Below are 6,000 nucleotides of genomic sequence, written 5' to 3' on the forward strand. Positions count from 1 at the left end.
GCTCAGACCTTCTCATATTATATCCATCAAGCATATGCTACCCACGAGTTTCAAGTTCAGAGCAAATTCTCATGTCAAAACAGTCATATCCAAAACTCAGAAGAATTCAAGGCTGAAAATTAGGTACTTGAAAGGAATTGCGTTAGAGCAACTATTCATCATTTCCATTACAAGAGATTATCCTCAAAGTCCATTTATTTAGCTCTTAAAAACAGAAAACTAGACACACATGTTTTATTTTGTTTTCATTTTTTTAGATCACACCTTATATATATAAGACAGATAAATTTTTATTTTACTTTTAGTTATGCGTCTTTTTTAACTAGTATATAGTAAACTTAGAAATAATAAAATAAAAGGGAAAGAAATACTTAGCGAGATACACGGGGGATGCTTTTCCCCCAAGCTGGACGTTGTCGTGGTCGAATATTGAAGTTGAGTGATCCTTCTTAGAGCAGATTTGCCAGTAGATGCCCTTCTCGTCGTCCATGGATGGAGTGGGATGAAGTCGACTGGGTGAACTTGCTCTTGATCATATCATTCTGCAAAATACCAACAAGAATACCAAAACTCGTAGAACGGATTAGGATAATGGTTTAGCGGTCAGCCGTCCGGAGATTAGTTGTTCTCGTGGGTTTCAAAATATTTCCTTATTGGCATAATTCCAGCAGGATGTCTATCTACTATATTTTTTAGGATTTTCTTATTTATGATATGCAGAACACAAAATATGTATGCATGGTATTTATATATTTTTTTTAATTTTTATGTCACCATAGTGAACATTCCCTTAGGTATTTACACCGTAGATTTATTCACATGTGGCTTAGGATTTATAATGCAATGATAAAACTTTTTACTTTCTTCTCTAAGTGTAAAGCAAATGTAGAAAAGTAAATATGATAAAGTAATTCATGCAATATGAAAAAGTAAATATGGATAACTACCGATGTTACCTCACGGTGAGGGTTTGGATTTTTAAGTCCTCTAGACATGACTCTTCTCCTATCTTGTTCATTCTTTCGGTGCATCTGTCGGTCTTGGAAATGGAGACCTTGATGGTTGCACCTCTAGTGATGGTGACTTGGATGATGTCACATTTTCTTTCCATATCTGTTTTGTCTGTGGACTGGTCTTAGGCGGAGTAGGTTCATCTTTCACAGGTCCGTCAACTTCCTCCCATTCATTCTTGAGGGGTTGATTCCTTTGGCATTGGGATGATCTACGTCTCCTCCTAGAGCTAGACTTCTTTGGCTGTTCATAAGTGGTATAATTATTAAACTAGCAGCATACCTTCTCTCTAGGGAATTGAAAGTGGACTTATCTAGATCCGATGTAGATGATTGCGTTGATAGTGTTAAGGAACGGTCTTCGAAGGATGATGGACATATCGTCTTCTTCTTCACCCATATCTAGAACCAATAAGTCGGCAGGGGCATAGTGATCATGTATTGTTACCATGACATCTTTCGCTCTTCCCTCCGGAAATCGGATTGATTGGTCTGCCATCTGCAATTTCATATATGTAGAGAACAAAGGTTCATCACCAAATAAGTATTCACGCATTACCTTAGACATTATGTTGACATCCGACTCAATGTCGCAAAAGGTCTTGTGAAATATCCTTTGAACAATGGTACACTCGATCGTGGGTACAACTGGATCATCCTTCTTAGCAAGGAATGGAGAAGCGAGGAGGTGGTCGTACTCTGATCTAAGTGTGTTGATCATGTTAACTGATTCCTCTAGTGACTGCCTAACCTTGTTCTTCCTCCTTTTGTTGTTCTTCTTCTTGGTCACTATTGTTTCTTTGGGCAGATACGGCGTCTGTGGATGTCTAGGAGATTGCAGGATACAGTTCTTGAAAGGAAACTTCTCCTTTTTATCCTTGATTGTGAAACAGATCTTGGCACTATCCACGTAGATGATGGCTTTTGCGGTGCTTAGGAAAGGTCGGTGAAAGGACCTAGGATGCCGCCTAGAGGGGGGGTGAATAGGCGTTTCTGAAAATTAACACCTTTAAATGCGGAAATGATTTAGTAATGGGAATTTCCGAGTGGAAACTTCAAATCAAAGTAATACAACCCCTCACAAGTTAGTCTACGAGTAAATAAACAATATTAAATAATCCTAGGAGCCTAGAACCTGCAACACAAGAGTTAGAACACAAATCAAATAAATTCAGCACTGAGCTCTAATACCGGACGTGTTCGGTATACACGTATTCTGCAGAATAGCCCTAAACTTGCTCCTTTTGATTTCAATCTTCAGACCAACCTATAGGCACCCACTAAAGATAGTGCCACATATAGGTAACCTGCACAAGAGCTAGAGCAATACAAATATCAAATGAAATGTGAATTGAGACATGATATTTGTTTTAAGGAAGTTCAGACTCGTTCGAGTCCTACTCTTCGTTGAGGGGGCTATGGGCGACCCAACGAAGGTCAGCCCTAGAGGGTACCCTAAAGGTCATTCTAGCCGGAGTCTTTTCCAACTCCTTTTCCTCCTTCCACTAGTTGATTCTGAGGCGGTGGAATCGACCGTTATAAACTTTTTGAGGCACATCACAATCTCTCGGGTGCTCTCCGGCGACGCCTAGTCGTCTAGGACCAAAGAGTCCAAGAGTAACAAATTCAAATCACAAAATAGACAATATGCACAAGTGCTCAAGTGGTGGCTTGCTCTCAATTTTGAATTTCTCTCAACCCACTAATAGATTTGGAAATTTGGATCACACACTCACTAAGAGAGGGTTTAGGAGAGTTGGCAAAGCTCAAAAACGTGTATTGCAACCAGCAAAATCAGCAGCCTCCAAAGGTGGAAGCTAAGGGGTATTTATAGCCCCTTTAAAAAACTAGTCATTTTCTAGCCGTTGCCATACCAGACCGGACACGTCTGGTATGCATATAGGACACGTCCGGTATGACTTGCACTACACCAACGGTCACTGATTTAAAGTATGCGAGGTGTCAGAACTCCTGACGCTTCCTAGGACTTCCGACTACCGAAACACTCGACCAACTCATGTCGGAACTCCTGACCCTCAGCCCATTTGAAAACTAGCCGTTGGGCTCTGGTCGGCCATACCGAACACGTCCGGTAAGAATACCGGACGGTATGAATACCGGACACGTCCGGTATGACTAGGACAGTGAAGCGCAAGACGTCGGAACTCCTGATGATTGTCGGAACTCTCGACGAACCATCCCCAGAACACCAAGAATTTTACCGTGGCTAGGCCTCTGGTATCAATACTGGACACGTCTAGTATTGCCAGACCAGCGAAAAACAAGTTAGCTCTTTTGTCTCTCAAACACTCAAAACTCACATGGGTTGACATGAGCACGTATGAATGATTATCTATCAACATGATCCATCCCTCTTAATAGTACGGTATACCTATTAAACTCAAGATTAAAGAAAAAACAAATCTATACCGCTTGAGTTGATCTCTTTTGAATTGATGCCGTCTCTTTCAATCTTCATTAAGTAAGGGTGCCAACATGTTGATATTGATCTTTTCACTTGAGCATAGCCATCTTGCGTACGTGACTTGATTCCATTCATCAAATATGAATAACTCCAAATGCATCAAGTCACTTCCAACACTTTGTCTAATATAGATTTGATCCTCCACATCAATATAACCATCATAGCTTGATTAGTACCTCAACTAAATGCAAGTACTTTCTTCTTCACCCTAGCTAGTTTCTTCGGCCACCAAGCTGTCACTTGCCCTTCACCCTTGCTTAGTACCTCAAAACCTTTCCTTGCTATCTTCACCATCTCAAGCCATCAAGTCACATCTTGTGTTGAATCATCCATTCATTTGTATTGTTATCTTTTTCATTTCAATTTAGCAAGCTTCAAATATGAGACCATTCCATATGCAATCCCTCATGTCTTATTAATTAATTCTTATCGTGCTTGCTTTCACATAGTACATGGAAATCCCACAATAAATAAGTTTTTGCATGAATTCCATTTGCATTGTTGTCTTGTGCTTGAACTAGATTGTTTATACAATAACACATTATTTTAGCTTTATACAATTTAATCAAGTATCTGTGAGATAACCAATTTCCTGTCAAACACTTAGTGACTATGTTAGATCTTTAATCGTGTTGTCATTCAATCATCCAAAACCCACTAAAGGGCTAGATGCACTTTCAGTCGGCCCAGGATAATGGGTGCCCCTACATCTCCACCTGTTTCTAAAACCACAAAATCTATGGGTACATATGATTGTCCACTTGAACAATGGCATCTTCAAGAACTCCCTTAGGGTAGCAGAGCGACTGATCTGCAAGCTGCAGATGCATGTTTGTGTACAACAAAGTATCTCCATTAATTTGATCATATATTACCTTAGGCATAATGTTGACACTAGCTCCGAAGTCACATATAGCTTCTTAGAAAATGTGAGGTCCAATAGCGATGGGGATGACAAGTCTTCCTGGATCGCTCTTCTTTTTCAGCAAGGTATAATTTATCCACCTTTCCGTCGATGATTGTGTATAGTAGTATGCTGCATTGTGAATATCGACAAGATTTGTAGTTTCTAGATCTTTCGGTTGCCCCCATAATCTTACCTTTGTTAGTCGGAGGAACAGCAGTAGCCAGTTAAGCTATTCATGATTCTATTATTTTATTAAAGCTATGCTAGTTCTTAATGGCAGAGGAGAGGTTATCTATTCTATTATTTATATTTTCTAAAACTCTATCATTGGAAACTAGATTCCTAGATAGGCTCTCCATAATTTTAGCTTGGCTAGAAATTAATTCTCTCAAAGGTGGTTGATTGAAATTATTACCTTGAGGGTTACCTTGGTAGTTTGGCCTCTGTTGTTGATTCCATCCTTGATTTTGTTGAGGACGATAGTAGTTGTTGTTGACGAAGTTCACATCCTCATGGGTTTCAGGATAGTTGTTCCCTGAATGCCCAGTGTTTCCACACTCTTCATATGTCATGCGAGAATCATGAATATGCATGACTTCTTGCTTCTCATTGGCTCGGTCTTCAAGCTTCTTCATCAGCAGGTCCATCTTAACAGACAACATATCTACCTCCTTGAGTTGATGTATACCTCCACATCTCTTACGGGTCTGAAGACATTCTTCATTCCAACCTTGATTGGAGGCCATCTTCTCCACAAGAGTTGTTGCAGGTGGTATGGTGAGTGACAGGAATGCACCTCCTGCAGGAGCATCCATAGTCTCAGGGTACTGTTGATCAACCCATGGTAGAAAGTCTGCATGAGTAGCCAATTGTCCAACCCATGATGAGGATATTCTGCTATGTAGTCTTAAAAGCGTTCCCATGCCTTAGGGACAGATTCATCATGTTGCTATTGGAAACTTGAAATTCTCCCACGCAGAGCATTGGTCTTGCCTGTGGGAAAGAACTTGGTTAGGAAGGCGGTGGAACAGTTATCCCATGTAGTATTTCTATCTTTGTTGGCATAAAACCAATGCTTTGTCTTTCCCCAAGAATGAGAATGGGAAGAGGCGGAGTAGTATGGCGTCTTGGGTCACTTCTTTGATGGTGAAAGTGCTATAGATCTCCAGGAAGTGTTGGAGATGTGCACTCGCATCTTCATGTGCCTTTCCACAAAACTGGCTAGCTTGCACCATGTTGATGAGAGTTGGCTTGAGCTCGAATCCATTGTCTCCAACATTGACTGTTGGTCCACTATGGATGTTGGTTGTAGTTGGAGCAGAGAATTCGCGAAGAGTCTTGTTAGCCATGGCTTTAAATTCTGCTGTTAAGCTTTGCCTTATCTGGTTGTCTTCTGATTCTAAAGCTGGGACTTTCTTGAGTTTAGCTCTAGTCCTCTTGATTAATGCTTCTGGATCTTTAACGTAGTTTGTTGGGAGGTCAAAACCGGTCATACATTACCCTACATAAGATATAAAAGTGGATAACACAAGGGTAAGCCTATTTGAGCAGAGGGTCAATGGTTATCTCAATCACATCAATATGTATAAGCTTATCAA

The 6,000-nt window shown here is 40.4% G+C and overlaps 1 non-coding gene across 1 annotated transcript; it reads left to right on the forward strand.

Annotated features, from left to right (window-relative positions):
* Positions 1 to 5,277: 5,277 nt before the first annotated feature.
* On the forward strand, positions 5,278 to 5,386 carry LOC136514553 (small nucleolar RNA R71). Its single transcript, XR_010773708.1, has one exon. It is a non-coding gene; the product is annotated as a small nucleolar RNA R71 (small nucleolar RNA).
* The last annotated feature ends 614 nt before the right edge of the window (positions 5,387 to 6,000 follow it).

Source organism: Miscanthus floridulus, chromosome 16, assembly GCF_019320115.1.
Source record: "Miscanthus floridulus cultivar M001 chromosome 16, ASM1932011v1, whole genome shotgun sequence".
In the NCBI taxonomy this organism is placed as follows: Eukaryota; Viridiplantae; Streptophyta; class Magnoliopsida; order Poales; family Poaceae; genus Miscanthus; species Miscanthus floridulus.